A 19,196-nucleotide genomic window follows, 5' to 3' on the forward strand; every position below is an offset into this window, starting at 1 on the left:
AACAAATTGCTTTTTGTTTTTTTACCAGAACTGGGAGCTAACAAGTAAGGCTCAGATGTCAGAGATCAAAATGACAGATAGCCAGAGTTCAAAAATCAAAAGAAATTTGAGAAATGTAAAAAAGACGGATTTGCTACAGATGCTAATGCAAATTTCTGCTTTAAACAAGAAAAATCCACAATATTATGCAAGTTTTGCATACTAATTTACAGGACATACACAAAACGCATTGTAAGTTGCAAAAACAAACGGGGTGGACTTAAAGGGATCACCTTAACAACTCCAATCAAGGACAATGTCTGTAGAGATTTGCTATTCATGGAAGAGAGGGTGGGTATATTATTTACATATATTTTAATGTTCTTTTCCATAATGATAAGTAGAAACCATTTTGGTCTACCCTTTTCATGTGCAATCCACCCATATGTATTAGTTTGTTTTGTCTTTGCTATTTCTCTTATTGTATTCTAGTATTTATTTGTCATGTTCCTGTTGAATCACTTTTGCTCCTTCTTCTGTCTAGAACTTTTTTGTTAAAGTAATCATTTGGGTTCTTGGTTGACTGGAGTGTGAACTTGGGTCAAGCAACAGCCACAGTCCGTTGCAGGTTGAACCACAACAAATCACTCAATTAACTTGTGCTTAACCTTGGGTAGCTTGGCACCGAAAGCACTCAGGCTTAACTTAGGGCCAATGTGTAAAGTATTTATCAATCACACAAACAGTAGAAAGGCAAAAATACAAGACAAGAAAGATTCCAAACTAATTCAGAAAAATAGAGTAAATTGTAAGATATTATTTGATGCAATAACGACAAAAATCTAGTCAGTAGAACCGGATGTTTGATTTTTTAAAGTTTAAGGTTCAAAATAGAGCCTAAAAGATCAAAGTGCAAATGATGTACATCTAGTTGTGCAAGACTTGGTCAAAATCAAAGGTTAAGGCCTACCATGATGAAGCATGGTTTGGGGATAAGAAGTGGATTGGGCCCAGCCAGCGCTTTCCTTCGGACATAAAAAATTCCTTAATAAAAATTTCTGAGAAGGTAAAGTTCAGCAGGGCAAGTCTGCATGAGGTGTCCGATGAGGAAATGGCCTTCGGTCAAAGTCTCAGTGAAGATTTCTATGCTCAGACCTAGTCGCCAAAATGGAAGTTGAATAACTCCAGCAGGGTAAGGCAGAAGGCTATAGCTGTAGTTGAAGACAATTTTACAAGTTCAGATACCTCTTTGGCAAAGAACCACTGAAACAGATTTGGTGCTACTTTGAAGAACACAGTGTGAGAAGCCAGAAAGTCAATATGACGGGCGATGCACCTTGGGCAGCTAGATAGGCCGGTTGATCCTGGTCTCCTCCTTTTGTTTAAGTCCTCAGTTTTGGAAAATGGTCACCTTTAGCACTACACCCAAGGGTTGCAGACTGATGGTGCACCTCCTCGGGGCTCAGGACACACTCAGGCTGGGTCCAGGTGCAGGTTCAAGATGCTAGAAGTCTTTTGTGTCACTGTGGCTCTGAACAGGAGGCAAGAAAACTAGAACTTGGAGTCACTTCTGGTAATCCTGGATGCAGGTGTAGATGCAGGGCTCAACAGCAGGGCTGGCCTCTGAGGGTTCAAGGCAGGCTCCAGGCAGCAAATACGTTCTTCCAGTCACAGCAGCAGGCAGTCCTTCCACATGTCCAGTAGTAAACTGAAGAGTGGGTCTGAAGGTCATATTTTTATTCCCTGTGCCTTGCTTCTGGAAAGTGGGAGAAACTTCTGGAAAGGTTCTTTCAAGTGCATGGAATTTCCTGACTCCCCTGCCCTGCCCAAGTTCCAAACTGGCTGCAGTAACTATGGCCATTAGGTCCTTTATGTGAAAGCAGAGCACAGTCTAATCAGGTGTAAGTGTGTCCGTGCTGAGCTTTGCCCCCTCATCCTGCCAGCAGATGGCCCATTGAGGCACACCTACGCAAAGCCTGACTGTCAGCTGCACCTAGTCATGTGACATAGGACAGACACAAAAGGACTAAGGACTGAGGGCAGAAAAATGCCAACTTTCTAAATGTGTCATTTTCAAAATTGTAATGAAAAATCTAACTTTAAAGAGAGGTTATAATTACAAAGTCATATGTACCGAAGACTACTTACTAAATTCAATCAGGAATCCCCAATATTTTCCTGTAGGAGGGGTGGGCCTCACAGTAGTTAAAAAAGTGCATACATACATGTCCAACATTTTAATTACACAGCACCCTGGCCTACGAGCTACCCAGAGTCAACATTAGTTGTGTTTTAAATGTACTAAAAGGGGAATATAATGCTTTGCAAGGGGGCCTAAATGCCACGTCGACATGGCAGTGTGATATCGTATTTAGGCTGCAATGACAGGCCTGGGACATGTTTGGAGAGCTGCTTAAGTAGGTGGCACAGTAAATGCTGCAGACCCACTGGAAGCATTTGATTTACATGCCCTGGGTATTTGATATACCACTCTAAATGGGACTTATGTTTAAATTAAATATGCCAATAAGGTAGTTGCCAATCAAACCATGTTTAATGGAGTGAACACAAGCACTTTAGCACTAGTTAGTCCTAAGGCCAACAAAAGCAATAATCCAACAAAAATTGGAGGTAAGTAGGAAAAACATTTCGGGGACGACCACTAAGTCTGACAGGTTTAACAGTGTATAATTGGACTTTATCTTTCCTTACCTTGCCATTTAATGCTCTTCTGCTCGCTCTTTCTTATGTGCCCCTCGCACCTTTGAGTCTGCCTTCCACTAAGCCCATTTCAGCCTCTTTTGTTTGGTTGGATATTACCTACTTTCTGAATAGCTGGATTATAAATTCAGGGCTATCTCACATGTGATTTGCAGCTTATCACTTGTGTCAATTCTGTTCTTCATTCAGTCATATTTATCTAGCCAGTGAAGGAGTGGATGAGAGCATATTTATCAACCAGAATGCAGTTGGTACTGAGCTCAACCCACAGTGTTATAGGTAGGGATGTATGCAAATTGGGGAACTGTCTCCAGCACATTGAGACATGAATGCCTTCTTGCTATATGAGTCTCAACCGCAACAGAAGATAGTTTCTTCTTCAGTTCACAATCCTATCCTTTATTGCATCACTAAGGGGCAGATTTAAGAACAGTGGCACTGCACCTAGTGGTGCAATGCATGCATCGCCCCACTTTTTAAATATGGCATGGGGAAAATGCTACTTTAGCGCCACCTTACTGTCAAATAAATGACGCTATGGCGGTGCTAAGGTGGCGCTAGGGACTCTTAAATATGCCCTTAAGTTTCACATTTATTGCTTGATGATAGCTTGACCTTTTGCATTTTCTAAACTTCTGGCTTTTTGTTTGAATCAAAGCTTTCTTTCTAAATAGACTCTATGAAATGCCAGAATCTCAGAAAGGCTTGGGACTGTGTTATCCACTATGTAACCTGAGTGCTGCACCTCCATGGTGCTTTGGTATTGCAAAAGGAGCCTCAGATGTCAGGGCATATTACCTGATCCCCTGGTAATGTAATGCTTTTCCTACGGTTAGGAGTATTACATCAAAGTTACAACATTCCTGCCTTGGTGCAGATGTGCGTGTTGTCAGATTCATGACAATGTTATGTTTGCAGAGCATCTCTGACATCCTTCTTGGAGGTTTGGAACATTCAACCATTGCAACAACACTTCCTTCCTTTTTGTGTCTGCACACAGATGTTCATATTGTGACTCCTGTACGGTCACATGACTAAACTTAGCACTTACTGACAGCCTACTTGGACTCCTGTTCATAAAACATCATGTAGGCATGAGAAAAACAAATATTGATAGAGTAATATTTCAGTTCAAGTGAGGCACTGCTAATTACACTGGTCATTTGTCCATTTACTTATTGAGACATAATACACAGGACAACCTTATGCCATTTAGTCATGTTTGTGCCCCAGTAAGGATAGCCCAACCTAACTGAAAGAATTAGATATCAGTGGACGGGTAACTCTGTCACAATGGTGACATGTTTCCTGTCCGCCGATATATAAACCCCATTATTTCCTATGGGATTTATATTTCTGCGGACAGGATATCCATCACTGTTGTGATGGGAGTAACCCCTCCACCGAAATCTAAATCAGGCCCTATATTCTTTTTGTACGGAAACAGAAGAAATCCATAACATGTTTTGGTCTTGTTGGGTCTCATCAGTGAAGGGCAGCATTAGTCCTCTCGTGCAGCGAGCTAAGGAACCCACATAAGAGCACACCAATTCCACATAGAGCTTTTCTCTGAAGATTATACCAATGCCACGAAAGGCTAATCTGGGAAAAGGCCATAACCGATACATGGAATGCTTCAAATAATTTCTACCAATGACATTTATGCTGGGCAGCATTGGAAGTCCGGCCTTCTCTCATTGACGTATTTAACTGCGTTGAATAAAAACAAAAAAAAATAAGTGTGGCAATGTGTACTTTCTAAGTATAGTCCCACTTTATTAATAAATGTAATCAAAATCGGTATTAATTACACCAGTTATTTAAACTGTTTATGAACGTCAGAAGTGAGATATGGCACAAGTGTTTACTCCTAAATTAGTATTAATATTATTATTGTTATGGTTGTTGTTGTTGTACTTCTGTAGATTTTAATATTGTTAATATTTTATTGTTATTTTTCCTGTTAGTGTTATTAATACACATAAGCATAAAGAAACAATTACCTCACAGACCACCTATTAATATTATGAAGATAAATAACAGTGTAGATCACATATAACAAGAACGCGCTTTTAACAGATAGCATTACTTAAGATTCACACATTTTAAAACCATTTAACTTTAGGGCGAAACCTTGTCCTTAGGATTGTTAGCCGCAAGTAACTAGCATTGTCAAAAGCTTAATACTGAATTGATGAAATGACTAGTAGCATTTAGCTTTAATGACGGAAATGACTGTAAAAACACATTACAGGAGCTCGTTAAATCAAAAATAAGTGAGAACAAGCAGAGCAGGAGAGTGAGCAGACAATTCTGCAGCCACAAGAGGTAACATCTTTTATCCCTATCCACATAGAAAGATCCCACCTCACACATGTCCCACTATCCACCAACAATGTAAAACATGATTTACTAGTTTAAATATATTGTAGCGGGTGACTTGGTCGACATTGAAGGTGCGTTTATAAAATGTTTCAAAGTTCTGCTGGGTAATATGTGTACTGGAAATACAAGTGTCGGTAGCTATTTAGCTCGAATGTGCTTCTTATCTATGATTTTTTACAATGATGATCGTCTGGCTATTTTATCATCAATGTTTTGAACTAGTACCACCCCAAACACCCGTCTGAGATATCTGGTAGATTGCTGTGCACCCGGACTCAAGCTGCACCTCCTTGATGATGCCGGATAAGGCTGAAACATGACTAAGGCTGTTTGTTGTCCCACAAGGAGAGGACATGCCCTAGCAGTTCGGCGTGCATTGCCCCTTTTGTAAGGCAGTAGTACCACATTATTTTAAGCAGTAACATTTTTTAAATGTGTGGTTAAATTCTTACTGCGCATTAAACAATACTTTGTCTCCTATACATTGTACTCCAAAGCAAGATTTAAGACTACTAATATGTCCACACTGACCACTAAACTATATATATATTTTTTAATTCCCACTGCCAAAAACAAACATAAGAAAGGTAAATCTGGCTTTGTAATTCTTATTTGGCCGAAAGAGAATGGAACAGTCAAGGTCAGATATATTATAAAGCTAAGTAAGACATTAGCCTTGGTTGAACTACCTTGTTAAATATTAGAAAAAAGGTTTGAAAACAATTTTTTTCTGTTTGTGGGGAGCTCTCCCAGTGGCAAAATACTACTTTGCCCGGGTATTGAAAATCATTGCAAACTTCATGCACACTGTGAAAATAAACCACAATATCTTAAGGTGTGAGACTTAGAGGAAAGGAAAATTCCTACCATATGGAACTCAAACATGTGAAGTTGTAATTTGGAATCCCGAAATATGTACATCATAAGAACTTTTTGCTTGCAGTAACCACAGTAATATAATGAAAAAGTGGATTCCTTAATGGTGAAAATTGCTGATATGCAGATGATGGATTATAAGAAACGCACAATATTCGTATAGGTTAGACCAGGAAGGTACCATGAATCCTGTGGCTTGAAACATACATATGCCTCTGTAATGGGATCTTTAAAGGTACAAATGTGTCTGATGAGATAGCTTCTCTAACATACGTGTTACAGGAAAATCAGCCTAAAATGTATAACTCGTAGCATACTGTCATGCGCACATCCCGTATACCTATGCCTGAAGGAGCTCAATCAAACCATAAACTAAATCACAATAAATACCTAAGCGTTCCAACTTCCTTTGGTCATTTTCTCTTGATCCTATTGTATTGCGGAATAGCCTTTTCTTAGCACACATTACATTGAAATAGAGTTAAAAAGAAGTTTATTATATGACGAAAAGAGCCCACGACCAGCTCAATCAGTACTAGTGAAACGTAAGTGAAAAGTGATAGTCAAGAACCTAGAATCCGGCACATGACAGACAGTACGTGATGCACAACAACCCGAGAAATGCAGCTTTTAACTACCCGATAATTAAATGTATGAGAAGCAGAACAAAAAATTACTGTTGCATTTATTTCAGTGCCTCTTGAAGTGCGCAGTTATGTGGCTGCGGCATTTTCCACATAATTATGGATTTGCCACATTTTCCAAGTAATTCATCTGCTGAATATTCTGCAGAATAAAAAAAAAGGATTCCTGTACAGTGGATGGTCCTTCTCGAAGGTTGACTGGTCATATTCCAGTTGCTTATTGCTGTGTTTTGTATATTAAAGTGGAAAAGGTAAGATGGGATCTTTTCCCAAACAGTGTAACAATGTGTAACAAAATAATGAAGAACAATAATCATCCGTATCCATAATCAATATACAAAATAAAATTACCGAAACAACATCTGTTGTTAAATATCTTCATTTATCATACAGCTGAATCATACACATACTATACCATTCTCAGGCACCATTAGCTGACCTAGAGATATGTTGTTTATGATGATGCTCAGGGAATGAGTGATACAGACTTTAATAGACCACAAAGTGTTATTACTGTAACTTTTTGGTTTGGTTTTACATGAATTGAAGGATTTATTGTGGTGTTTTGATTACAGGACTTATTGAAATAATTACCTTTGCCATATGAGAAATACTGAGGGATGAATAGTTACCTTTAAAACTAGGTAAAGTATTGTTGGGATGGCTTGAATACTCATACGTGGGTTTATTTGGCGTAGGGTTATAAGAATAGTGTTTTTACTCTCACCAGGAGTGATGGCTGGATGAATATGAATTTGGAATGAGGTACGTTTGATTAGATCTGTCACATTACACGTGGGTGTAATTTATGTTACTTAATTCACTTATTTCTGATCACTAGTGAATAGGAAGACACTTTTAGAACTATCTGCAAACATATTACTTCATTGATCAGATAAATATTGTGGGATTTAGTTTCTCTTCATTCATTTGTACTTAGAGTTTCCTTGGGTGCTGCTTATTGAGTATTTGCATTTTGTCTTTAATATGCATGCAGTTGCACTCACTTTATTGTATTTTTGATAAGTGGTAGTATAATTATTTGTGATGTATAAATAGCACATTAATATTAATACATTTGTAATTGTAACCCTGATGAAATCAGAGGCTTACTTGCCATAATGATGAAACATGTGTTGGCTTAATGTGGTTATGGAACTGTGATGGCTTGTGAAACTGAAGAATTCCCTTTGAATTCATTCTGGAGATCAATCAATCAATCAATCAATAATTTATAAAGCACGCTATGTACCCGTTAGGGTTTCGAGGCGCTAGGGGGGGTGGGGCTGCTATCGTTCGAAGAGCCATGTCTTGAGGAGTCTCCTGAAGGTGAGGAGGTCCTGGGTCTGGCGTAGTAAGGTAGGGAGTGCGTTCCAGGTCTTGGCGGCGAGGTAGGAGAAGGATCTGCCGCCAGAGGTCTTGCGCTGGATTCGGGGGACGATGGCGAGGGCAAGGTTGGCAGAGCGTAGTTGACGTGAGGGAACGTAGAAGTTGAGTCTGGTGTTCAGGTAGGTGGGTCCGGTGTCTTGTAGAGCCTTGTGTGCGTGGGTGAGGAGTTTAAAGGTGATCCTCTTGTCCACGGGGAGCCAGTGGAAGTCCCTCAGGTGAGGGGAGATGTGACATCGGCGGGGTATGTCGAGGATCAGGCGGGCGGATGTGTTTTGGATGCGTTGGAGTCGTTTGATGTCTTTTGTTGGGATGCCTGTGTAGAGTGCGTTGCCGTAGTCGAGTCTGCTACTGACAAGGGCTTGGGTTACCGTCTTTCTGGTTCCTGTTGGAATCCACTTGAAGATCCTGCGGAGCATGCGGAGGGTGTTAAAACAGGAGGATGAGACTGCGTTGACCTGTTTGGACATGGTGAGGGCAGAGTCGAGGATGAAATAAAGAAGTTTGGATCTTGATTGGACTTGACTATTGAACTTTTTGTAACTTTGGATGCTGGGCGGTCTTTTATTAATTAATGGAATCCTTGTGGTTTCGCTAAAAGTGTTTGGTTTCCTATTTTCCCTTCCCTGGAGCAACATTTAGGGATTAATAATTCTGCATATAAATATGGGCAAATAGAGGAGTATGCCTACAGTGCCTAGAAACTTGCAGATTATTGAAAAATAATGAACTAATACTATCACAAAATGTGTCTTATTATGCCCTATGATTTGCCTTTTTGTTATATAATTTAGTCAACTCTGCTGCAAAACTTGTCCCTCCCCTACCGCATAATTGCACTGGCCGAGCCCATACCTCTGGTGTCAGGCCAAGGAGCATTTGCGGCAGGGTAGCACACTATTCCACAAGAATGCATTGTTGGAAGATTGTGTTGTTGTCAGCCTTTATGGGAAGTGTTTTGATGTTGTGTGTAAGGTGGACCAGTGTTGTGCTCCTATGATGTCTTTGTCTCTGCATATTGTCATGTACATAATCTAAAGGAGGAAGATATGGGATGCTTAGGTGTATAAATAACCAGTGACCAGATGGAGAGAATTATGTCAATGTAGTGTTGCGTACATCAGAAATTTGGTGGTGTGTGTGTAAGCAGGCTGCTCAAATTGTTGCTAAAAGGATACTGGTTATAGTCCAACATTCCATCTATAACCAGAAAACCCTTCTAAAGATATAAAGGTTTACCTTCATGTAAAGGGCAAATGCTTGGTTCTATAGAGTCACTCTATTTCTGTTTTAGGCTTTTTAACATGAACAGCTTGACATGACTTTCTCCATAAAGACCACTCAACAGCCCATTAGCTCCAGGATCACTCCTTCTAAAAATTGTAAATGAAGAAGCAACACATTTAAGCACTACCAAGATACTTAAATGCTTTACTCTTGAATCCTCTTCCTTCACCCCTAATTTACCACTTTTCTTCATAGTCATCCCTCACCCTGCCTGGTCCTACCCTACAATCCACTACCCCTTCATTTCATCATTAGACTATGCTGTATCCTCGCCTTTTTGCCTCTTCTTTTTTCTCCTACTGTCTCCCCTCTATCTTCCACACCTCTCAAGAATCTGGCCCCTTTTCTGCTTTTGTAACCTGCCTCTTAACACTTCCACATTGTTCCAATATTCCTTATATGTTTTATTCACCTTTCTACTATTCTACTCAATTTTGAACATACTTTTTTAGGAATTAAATTGTTTGTGCTTCTTCATTTTCATTGTTAGGATATTTCCTTCTCTTCAACGTTGTTTGACTTCTAAAGCACACTGACACCCAGTTTGGGTTCATCTGTGCTATATAAAGGTATGAAATAAATATACATTTAGGTACCATACTAAAACGTTTGCTTTTACAAAACACAGGTGGGCAGTACAAATACCAGGGGGCATATTTATATTCTGTTTGCACCGAATTAGCGTCATTTCTTTAAACTCTAATTCAGTGCAAAACTAACTCCATATTTATACTTTGGTGCTAGACCCGTCTAGCGTCAAATTTATGGAGTTAAAGTCATTTTGTGGAAGTGGAGACCTATCTTGCCTTAATGAGATGCAAGGTAGGCGTACCCTTGCAAAAAATGACTCTATGGCCTTAAGGCCATATTTAGGGGCATATTTATACTCTGCGGCATATTTATACTCTGTTTGCACCAAATTAGTGTCATTTTGTTACTCTAATTCGGTGCAAAACTAACTCCATATTTATACTTTGATGCTAGACCCGTCTAGCACCGTGGCCCTGATTTATACTTTTTTTGCGCCGCATTAACATCATTTTTTGATGCAGAAGTGACTCAAACTTACAAATATTGGCCCTTATTTACGCTTTTTACTGCAAAACTGCACTAACTCAGTTTTGCACCAAAAAGTTTAGCACCGGCTTGCACCATTTTTGTGCACCAGCCGAGCACCATATTTATGGAATGGTGCAAGCCGGTGCAAAGGGTGGGCTAGAGTTAAAAAAAAAATGACTTTAGTCGGGTGGGGCTGGCAGTATAGAAGAAGAGGGTTTAGCACCAAAAAATGACTTTAGGCAGGTTAGAGTAAAAAAAATTACTCTAACCAGATTAGCGTCATTTTATGGTGCTAAACCTACCATGTGACATGACTCCTGCCTTAGAAAAGGAAGGAGTCATGCCCACCACCCCAATGGCCAGCACAGAGGACAAGGGTCCCCTGGGCATGGCCATTGCACCCTGTGCCATGTATGGGGGCCCATTTCAGGGCCCCTATGGCACTTTCAAAAATAAATTGCAATCTTACCTGTACTTACCTGGGATGGGGTCCCCATCCTCCGCAATCCCTCTGGTGTGGGTGGGGGTGCCCCTGGGGCCTGGGGAGGACACCTGTGGGCTTATTCCATGATTTCCACCATGAAAATAGTCCCACAGGTCCCCTAACGCCTTCCCTGACCCAGGCTTTAAAAATTGTGGCAAAACAAGCTTTGCCCCATTTTTTGACCCCTCCTCCCTCCCTTGCACCATTTTTGCATGGGAGTATAAATATGGAGTTAAGGCCATAAAGTCATTTTTTGCACTGGAACGCCTACCTTACATCTCATTAAGGCAAGGCAGGTTTCCACTTACAAAAAATGACTTTAACTCCATAAATTTGGCGCTAGATGGGTCTAGCACCAAAGAATAAATATGGAGTTAGTTTTGCACTGAATTAGAGTTTTTAAAAATGACGCTAATTCAGTGCAAACAGAGTATAAATATGCCCCTTAGCATCGAAAAATGACGCTAATCTAGTTAGAGTAATTTATTTTGACTCTAACCTGCCTGACGTAATTTTTTTTTTTACGCTAGCCTACCCTTTGCACCGGCTTCTACCATTCCATAAATATAGTGCCCAGCTGGTGCTAAAAAATAGTGCAAGCCGGTGCAAAACTTTTTGGTGCAAAATTGCGTTAGTGCAGTTTTGCACCAAAAAGTATAAATAAGGCCCCAGGTACGTATGTAGCAACATATTTAACGCAATCTTAGCTCTCCAAGTCACTGCACTGACTTTATACCTAAATGCTATTTTTTCTCCTGGAATATCCCTCTTCTGCACACACACCTTTGTCTTGTCTGGAGCATTTTACAAGAGCCTTGCAAGATATTTCTCTTAGCTGACTATTATGCTCTTAGTAGGAGAACATGTTCTATTTATTCTTCGTGCTACCGTTTTCTCTCTCATAAATCTGCCTTTCTGTGGTTTATCTTGAATCATAATCAAGGACTTTGGTCATCCTTCTCAATGGCCCTCTGCCCATAAATTAGATGAAAAGTATTTCACAAAGGTCTGAGAACAAATGGGTTTGTGATTGCAAACTAAAAAAATAAATAATTCGTAGAAAAGTGGAAGAAATAAAAAGTACCTGCTTAAAAAAACATGTGTGAAAACCAATGGGCTTCTGCTAACTACACAAAAAAGGCAATTTGGCCTTTGCCCTCAAATAGAACAAATGAAAACACCACCTGCATTGAAGGTCATTTCTTGGCGGTCAAGTGGACGCTAATGTATTGTGATTTTTAAGCCTTCTGTGTACTTATAGAAAACGTGACTTCTTTTTTATTATGAGCTTGTAAATACATGAAAATAACATTCTGCAACTTACACACTGAATCTGCTTTAAAAATACACAGAAAACGAGTTGCACCTTATCTGAAACATTATACAACGTACGTTACAATACCCAATGGCCTGCGGTCATCAGTCAAAGGTTGAAGGTTATGGTACAAGGTTATTGGTGAAGCAAAATAGGTTACCGATGAACACTTTCATTGTGGTATGTATTAAAGGTTGAGGCATAAAATCCTGAAAAAAGGCGGGCCATATTTATACTTTTTGACGCAAAACTGCGCTAACGCAGTTTTGCGTCAAAAAAATTGGCGCCGGCTAACGTCATTCTGAAGCGCCATGCGGGTGCCGTATTTAATCAATGACGTTAGCCGGCGTTAGCCGCCGGCGCTGCCTGGTGTGCGTGGAAAAAAACGACGTACACCAGGCAGCGCCAGCGTAGGGGGATATGGAGCTTGGGCGCCAAAAAATGGGGCAAGTCAGGCTGAGGCAAATTTTTCGCCTCAACCCGATTTGCGCCATTTTTTCCGACTCCCAACCCCCATAGAAATGACTCCTGTCTTAGCAAAGACAGGAGTCATGCCCCCTTGCCCAATGGCCATGCCCAGGGGACTTCTGTCCCCTGGGCATGGTCATTGGGCATAGTGGCATGTAGGGGGGCACAAATCAGGCCCCCCATGCCACAAAAAAAGAAAACCTACCTGAACTTACCTTAATGTCCCTGGGATGGGTCCCTCCAGCCTTGGGTGTCCTCCTGGGGTGGGCAAGGGTGACAGGGGGTGTCCCTGGGGGCATGGGAGGGCACCTCTGGGCTCCTTCAGAGCCCACAGGTCCCTTAACGCCTGCCTTTTCCAGGCGCTAAAAAACGGCGCAAAAGCGGCCGAACGTCATTTTTTTTGACCCGCCCACTCCCGGGCGTGAATTTTGCCCGGGAGTGTAAATACGGCGCACATGCCTCGGAGTCAATTTTTTAGACGGGAACGCCTACCTTGCATCTCATTAACGCAAAGTAGGTGTCCACGCAAAAAAATTACGCAAACTCCATGGACTTTGGTGCTAGACGCGTCTAACGCCAAAGTATAAATATGGAGTTAGTTTTGCGTCGGAATTGCGTAAAAAAAAATGACGCAATTCCGGCGCAAACAGAGTATAAGGGCCATATTTATACTTTTTGACGCAAAACTGCGCTAACGCAGTTTTGCGTCAAAAAAATTAGCGCCGGCTAACGCCATTCTGAAGCGCCATGCGGGCGCCGTATTTTATCAATGACGTTAGCCGGCGTTAGCCGTCGGCGCTGCCTGGTGTGCGTGGAAAAAAACGACGTACACCAGGCAGCGCCGGCGTAGGGGGATATGGAGCTTGGGCGCCAAAAAATGGGGCAAGTCAGGCTGAGGCAAATTTTTCGCCTCAACCCGATTTGCGCCATTTTTTTCGACTCCCAACCCCCATAGAAATGACTCCTGTCTTAGCAAAGACAGGAGTCATGCCCCCTTGCCCAATGGCCATGCCCAGGGGACATCTGTCCCCTGGGCATGGTCATTGGGCATAGTGGCATGTAGGGGGGCACAAATCAGGCCCACCTATGCCAAAAAAAAAAAAAAAAAACTACCTGAACTTACCTTAATGTCCCTGGGATGGGTCCCTCCAGCCTTGGGTGTTCTCCTGGGGTGGGCAAGGGTGACAGGGGGTGTCCCTGGGGGCATGGGAGGGCACCTCTGGGCTCCTTCAGAGCCCACAGGTCCCTTAACGCCTGCCTTTTCCAGGCGCTAAAAAACGGCGCAAAAGCGGCCGAACGTCATTTTTTTTGACCCGCCCACTCCCGGGCGTGAATTTTGCCCGGGAGTGTAAATACGGCGCACATGCCTCGGAGTCAATTTTTTAGACGGGAACGCCTACCTTGCATCTCATTAACGCAAAGTAGGTGTCCACGCAAAAAAATGACGCAAACTCCATGGACTTTGGTGCTAGACGCGTCTAACGCCAAAGTATAAATATGGAGTTAGTTTTGCGTCGGAATTGCGTAAAAAAAAATGATGCAATTCCGGCGCAAACAGAGTATAAGGGCCATATTTATACTTTTTGACGCAAAACTGCGCTAACGCAGTTTTGCGTCAAAAAAATTAGCGCCGGCTAACGCCATTCTGAAGCGCCATGCGGGCGCCGTATTTTATCAATGACGTTAGCCGGCGTTAGCCGTCGGCGCTGCCTGGTGTGCGTGGAAAAAAACGACGTACACCAGGCAGCGCCGGCGTAGGGGGATATGGAGCTTGGGCGCCAAAAAATGGGGCAAGTCAGACTGAGGCAAATTTTTCGCCTCAACCCGATTTGCGCCATTTTTTTCGACTCCCAACCCCCATAGAAATGACTCCTGTCTTAGCAAAGACAGGAGTCATGCCCCCTTGCCCAATGGCCATGCCCAGGGGACATCTGTCCCCTGGGCATGGTCATTGGGCATAGTGGCATGTAGGGGGGCACAAATCAGGCCCACCTATGCCAAAAAAAAAAAAAAAAAACCTACCTGAACTTACCTTAATGTCCCTGGGATGGGTCCCTCCAGCCTTGGGTGTTCTCCTGGGGTGGGCAAGGGTGACAGGGGGTGTCCCTGGGGGCATGGGAGGGCACCTCTGGGCTCCTTCAGAGCCCACAGGTCCCTTAACGCCTGCCTTTTCCAGGCGCTAAAAAACGGCGCAAAAGCGGCCGTACGTCATTTTTTTTGACCCGCCCACTCCCGGGCGTGAATTTTGCCCGGGAGTGTAAATACGGCGCACATGCCTCGGAGTCAATTTTTTAGACGGGAACGCCTACCTTGCATCTCATTAACGCAAAGTAGGTGTCCACGCAAAAAAATGACGCAAACTCCATGGACTTTGGCGCTAGACGCGTCTAACGCCAAAGTATAAATATGGAGTTAGTTTTGCGTCTGAATTGCGTAAAAAAAAACGACGCAATTCCGGCGCAAACAGAGTATAAATATGCCCCTAAATATGCCCCGGCGTCTTTTTAAAACGCTTCCAAAAACGCAAAGCACCGAAATTTTGATTTTAAGATTAAGAAAACAAAATAAGGAATATTCATCACATTTATCATATTTGACTGAAAAATAGAAGAATACAGGACGCTGACATTCACAGTCGATGAAGCTACTTGTAATTGACATGCTTTGAAAGATATTTATATTTCAGTCATAAAAAGATCATCAAAGACCCAAAAAATAAACTTGAGAGAAATGGTATGCATTAAAAGTGGAGAAAAAGGAAGGCATTGGAGATGCAAACTAGGATGGAGTACTGCAAAAAAATAATCGAAGTTAATCAACCACAGATGAACCGGAAGCACAAGAGGTTGCAACAAAATTATCATCAGAAGAGGCCGAAAGTGAAGAATGAAATGGCAATGCATTTGAAGTTTGTGCTCCACACTGATGTTATGTATTCCAGAAATGTGTGCGCAACAAGTGTTTTTTTCCTCTACTGTTTGCATGTTAACTGTTGTTCCTGACGTGAGGTCATCATATTAATAAATGTGCCAAGCGGGGTTTCCACCAGTAGTTTAAAAAATCTATCCCTTGGTGTCAGCTTCTTTATTGTATGCTGCTCACTGTGGCCCGTGAGGCCGGAGTACTACTTCACAGGCATGTCTAGAAATAAACAGGCTGATAGAAGTCTGTGTCAACCATGGCATAAGTATGAACGATTGCTTACACCTATCTTAGAATTCCAAGATGTGCTCTGTTTCATGCCAGACTGCTGTGGGTTGATTTTGAGTAGAACTGAAAAAAACACTATCTGTAAATGCGATTTACCGCAAGTGAAAATCAGATGAATAGTCAGCGGTAATATTCTACCAGTTACTACCATTCACTCCTGCTCGTCCTCAGTGCCCCTAACTTTCCTCCTACCCACCATACTTTGGTTTCCTGGGATACTTTGGACTTGTCTATATTTGTGTCTTTGGCACAATGAATAAGATTGAGCTCCCCGAAGGACCCCCTTCCCCCTCCAACGCTCTGCCTCCTAGATGCAGACATTCTGCTTCTCCTGGTAAAACTCATCAATTGTTCACTGCAGGAGAGCTCTATTCTTCAGACATGAATGTATGCCATGGTTCTTCCTCTTCGGAAGAAACCTAACCTAGATCCGGACAATTGGTCTAATTATAGTCCTATCTCCCTTCTACCCATTATGTATAAAATTCTAGAAAAGCATATCTGTAGACAACTTTTGCTTTTGTGAAGTCCCAATTTTTTTTACATGAGTCCCAATCTGTGTATAGAGCAGGACTCAGTAGCAAGTCCGCCCTTTTGGGATTCACAGAACATCTTAAGCAGCTCCTAAACAAGGGTGAGATGGCAGCGCTGATCTTACTCGATCTCAGCACCATCTTCAGTACCATGTCCCATGACATGCTGATATGGAGACTTATGCAATTGAGGATTCAGGGGAAAGCCTTGGCTTGGTTATCCTTCTTCCTGAGGGGTCACATCTTTCAGGTTTCCTCAATCGTAGTTTTGTTGATGTGTCATGCTGTGACTCTTGGAGTTCCTCAGGGACCAGCTCTAAGCCCTGCTCTTTTTAATATCTAGATGTGCTCCCTGGCAGAGCTGGTTCACCCTGAGTTCTTACTATCTTGTCTTATGCCAAATCATCTCTTCATTATCATCCGCTCAGGGCCACAGCTCTGTTTCTCTGAACTTCTGTCTTGTTCAAGGAGCCTCCTGGATGAATAACAACTTTCTGAAAATGAATGGCAACTAAAATAAGGTGCCGATCCTTTGAAAAGACCTGAGTCTCTGGGAGCCACAGCATTGGCCAGCAGTGCTGGGGTTAGATCCCTACCCCGCTTCCAAAGTCAAGAACTTAGGCTTCCTGTTTGATAATAATCTCTCCATGAAGTGGAGGTATCTCGAATCTGCTTTGTCACTCCAAAATGGCTACAGAAATTCATCTGGATGCTCCCTACATCTGCCCAAAGAACTGTAATCCAGGCACTTTTCCAATCTCTCCTGTACTATGGCAACATCTTATACCTGGGGGCTGACAAAGCTTCCATGAGATGCCTGCAGGTGGTGCAGAATGCGGCTGTAAGGCTAATCTTTTGACTGACAAAAAATGCCTCAGTAATTTCTCTCTGCCGTGAGCTGCACTGGCCAGAGGTGAAAAAACAAGTCAATTTCAAGGCTTTATGCTATGTCTTCAAAGTCAGGGCAGGCATCGCCCGCACCATATTAACGGTCTGATAAAACCGTATCAACCTTCTCACGATCTGCATTCTAGCAGCCTTTCCTTGAGCTTTGTTCCTAAGATTAAACTCACTTGCATGGGAGGTTGTTTTTTTCATTCATGGGCCCCAAGCTTTGGAACTCTCAGCCAGAACAACTGAGATCCTGCACCTTGCTGGCAATTTTTTGCAGTCAATTGAAGATGTAGCTGTTTTGAAATACCTAAGTCAGATATACTTACCTATTGCAAAAAGCTCCAGGAAACCCAGAGTGGGTAGTTATCCGAGCTGTATCAGCATTCAACTAACTAACTATCCCCTACCCTAATCCCTAGCACCAAGCAGTGGTATGGCTTTAAGTCTCATTGTCTCTGCTTCCTTTTGCCTCTCTTCCAGGATGCTTCCATCTCTAGCAGCTGCTTGCTTCTATTGGCTATGTCGATGCTTAAAAAACTTCACCAGTATTGACAAAGCAAAAAGAAGCAAATAGGGCCAAACAAATGCAATCAAGAACTTTGGAATGGTATATTTTATTCTTCCAAGATGGACATCATATTACGATTAGAGGCAATTTAGTTGCCACCTTTGAAATTTAGATAAATAATGTTCTAAGGCAGTGGCTGCAGGCATTAGCTTTGCCACTACTTGCAATGTTGCTTTGCAAGCCATGGAGAAGCAAAAGCTGGAGCCAGATATCTCTGAATCTGGCTCCAGCTTCTAAGATGGCTGCCATATTGAGTCAAGATGCAAACTGGCAACCATCTTGGATGCATAGAAAATATTCAAAGGTGGCTGAATGTTATTTTCAACATAGCAAATGTGGAGAACAAATTGTGGGGGTTATTCTAACTTTGGAGGAGTGTTAATCCGTCCCAAAAGTGACGGTAAAGTGACGGATATACCACCAGCTGTATTACGAGTTCCATAGGATATAATGGACTCGTAATACGGCTGGTGGTAAATCCGTCACTTTTCCGTCACTTTTGGGACGGATTAACACCTCCTCCAAAGTTAGAATAACCCCCTGTGTGTTTATGCACCATAAAAAATAACATTCCAAGATGGTTGACATCGCTATTGACTTTGCCAATGCTTGTGCCTCATTGGCCAAATCAATACAGGCAAACAGCAAACACCGGCAAAGTGAGACCAATAGGCTATGCCAATGTCTATTTTAAAAGTAGTTAAATCTAAAAATAAAACTAACAATCCAGTTCAAACAAAAATTTATTGAAGACCTGAAAATCATTGTCTGTATTCTGCTTAATTTTTGCAGTTTTTAAAGGTCTCCTGTTGTCTTCAGTCGCTAAATCTTTCTGTGGAGGAGTCACAGTGACTTTATGCTGCAGTTGGGACAAAACTGCAGCAAGCTGTGCCATTATGGCCCATATTTCTACTTTTTTAGCACCCCATTTGCACTGCTTTTTGACGCAAAAGCGGCACAAACTTAAAAAATACAATTGTATTTTCGAAGTTTGTGCCCATTTTGCATAAAATAATTACGCAAATGTGGTGCTAAAAAAGTATAAATATGGGCCTACGTTTTTCTGCAGTCTCTAAGGTAATCATTAGAAATGTGAAAAAAAGGCATGGTAAGAAAGACTTTTTTGGAATGCTTGCTCTTACCATCTTACGGAATTTTATTGTTATTGTAAAGCCATGCTTCTTAATGACCAGCTCACTTGCACCCTCACTCATTTGTAATCTTTCTTGCTGTTTAGATTTAGAGTTTAGTTTCATATATTCAACAGGTAACCTGTTCAATTTATGCACTTGAAATGGTTTCAAATTTATACATTCATAAATGCTGTTCCCATGGCATCATGCACATTTTCTATGATTTACACATAGTTGAGTTTTAATTTTGAATG

The sequence above is a fragment of the Pleurodeles waltl genome, chromosome 5, assembly GCF_031143425.1.
Source record: "Pleurodeles waltl isolate 20211129_DDA chromosome 5, aPleWal1.hap1.20221129, whole genome shotgun sequence".
In the NCBI taxonomy this organism is placed as follows: Eukaryota; Metazoa; Chordata; class Amphibia; order Caudata; family Salamandridae; genus Pleurodeles; species Pleurodeles waltl.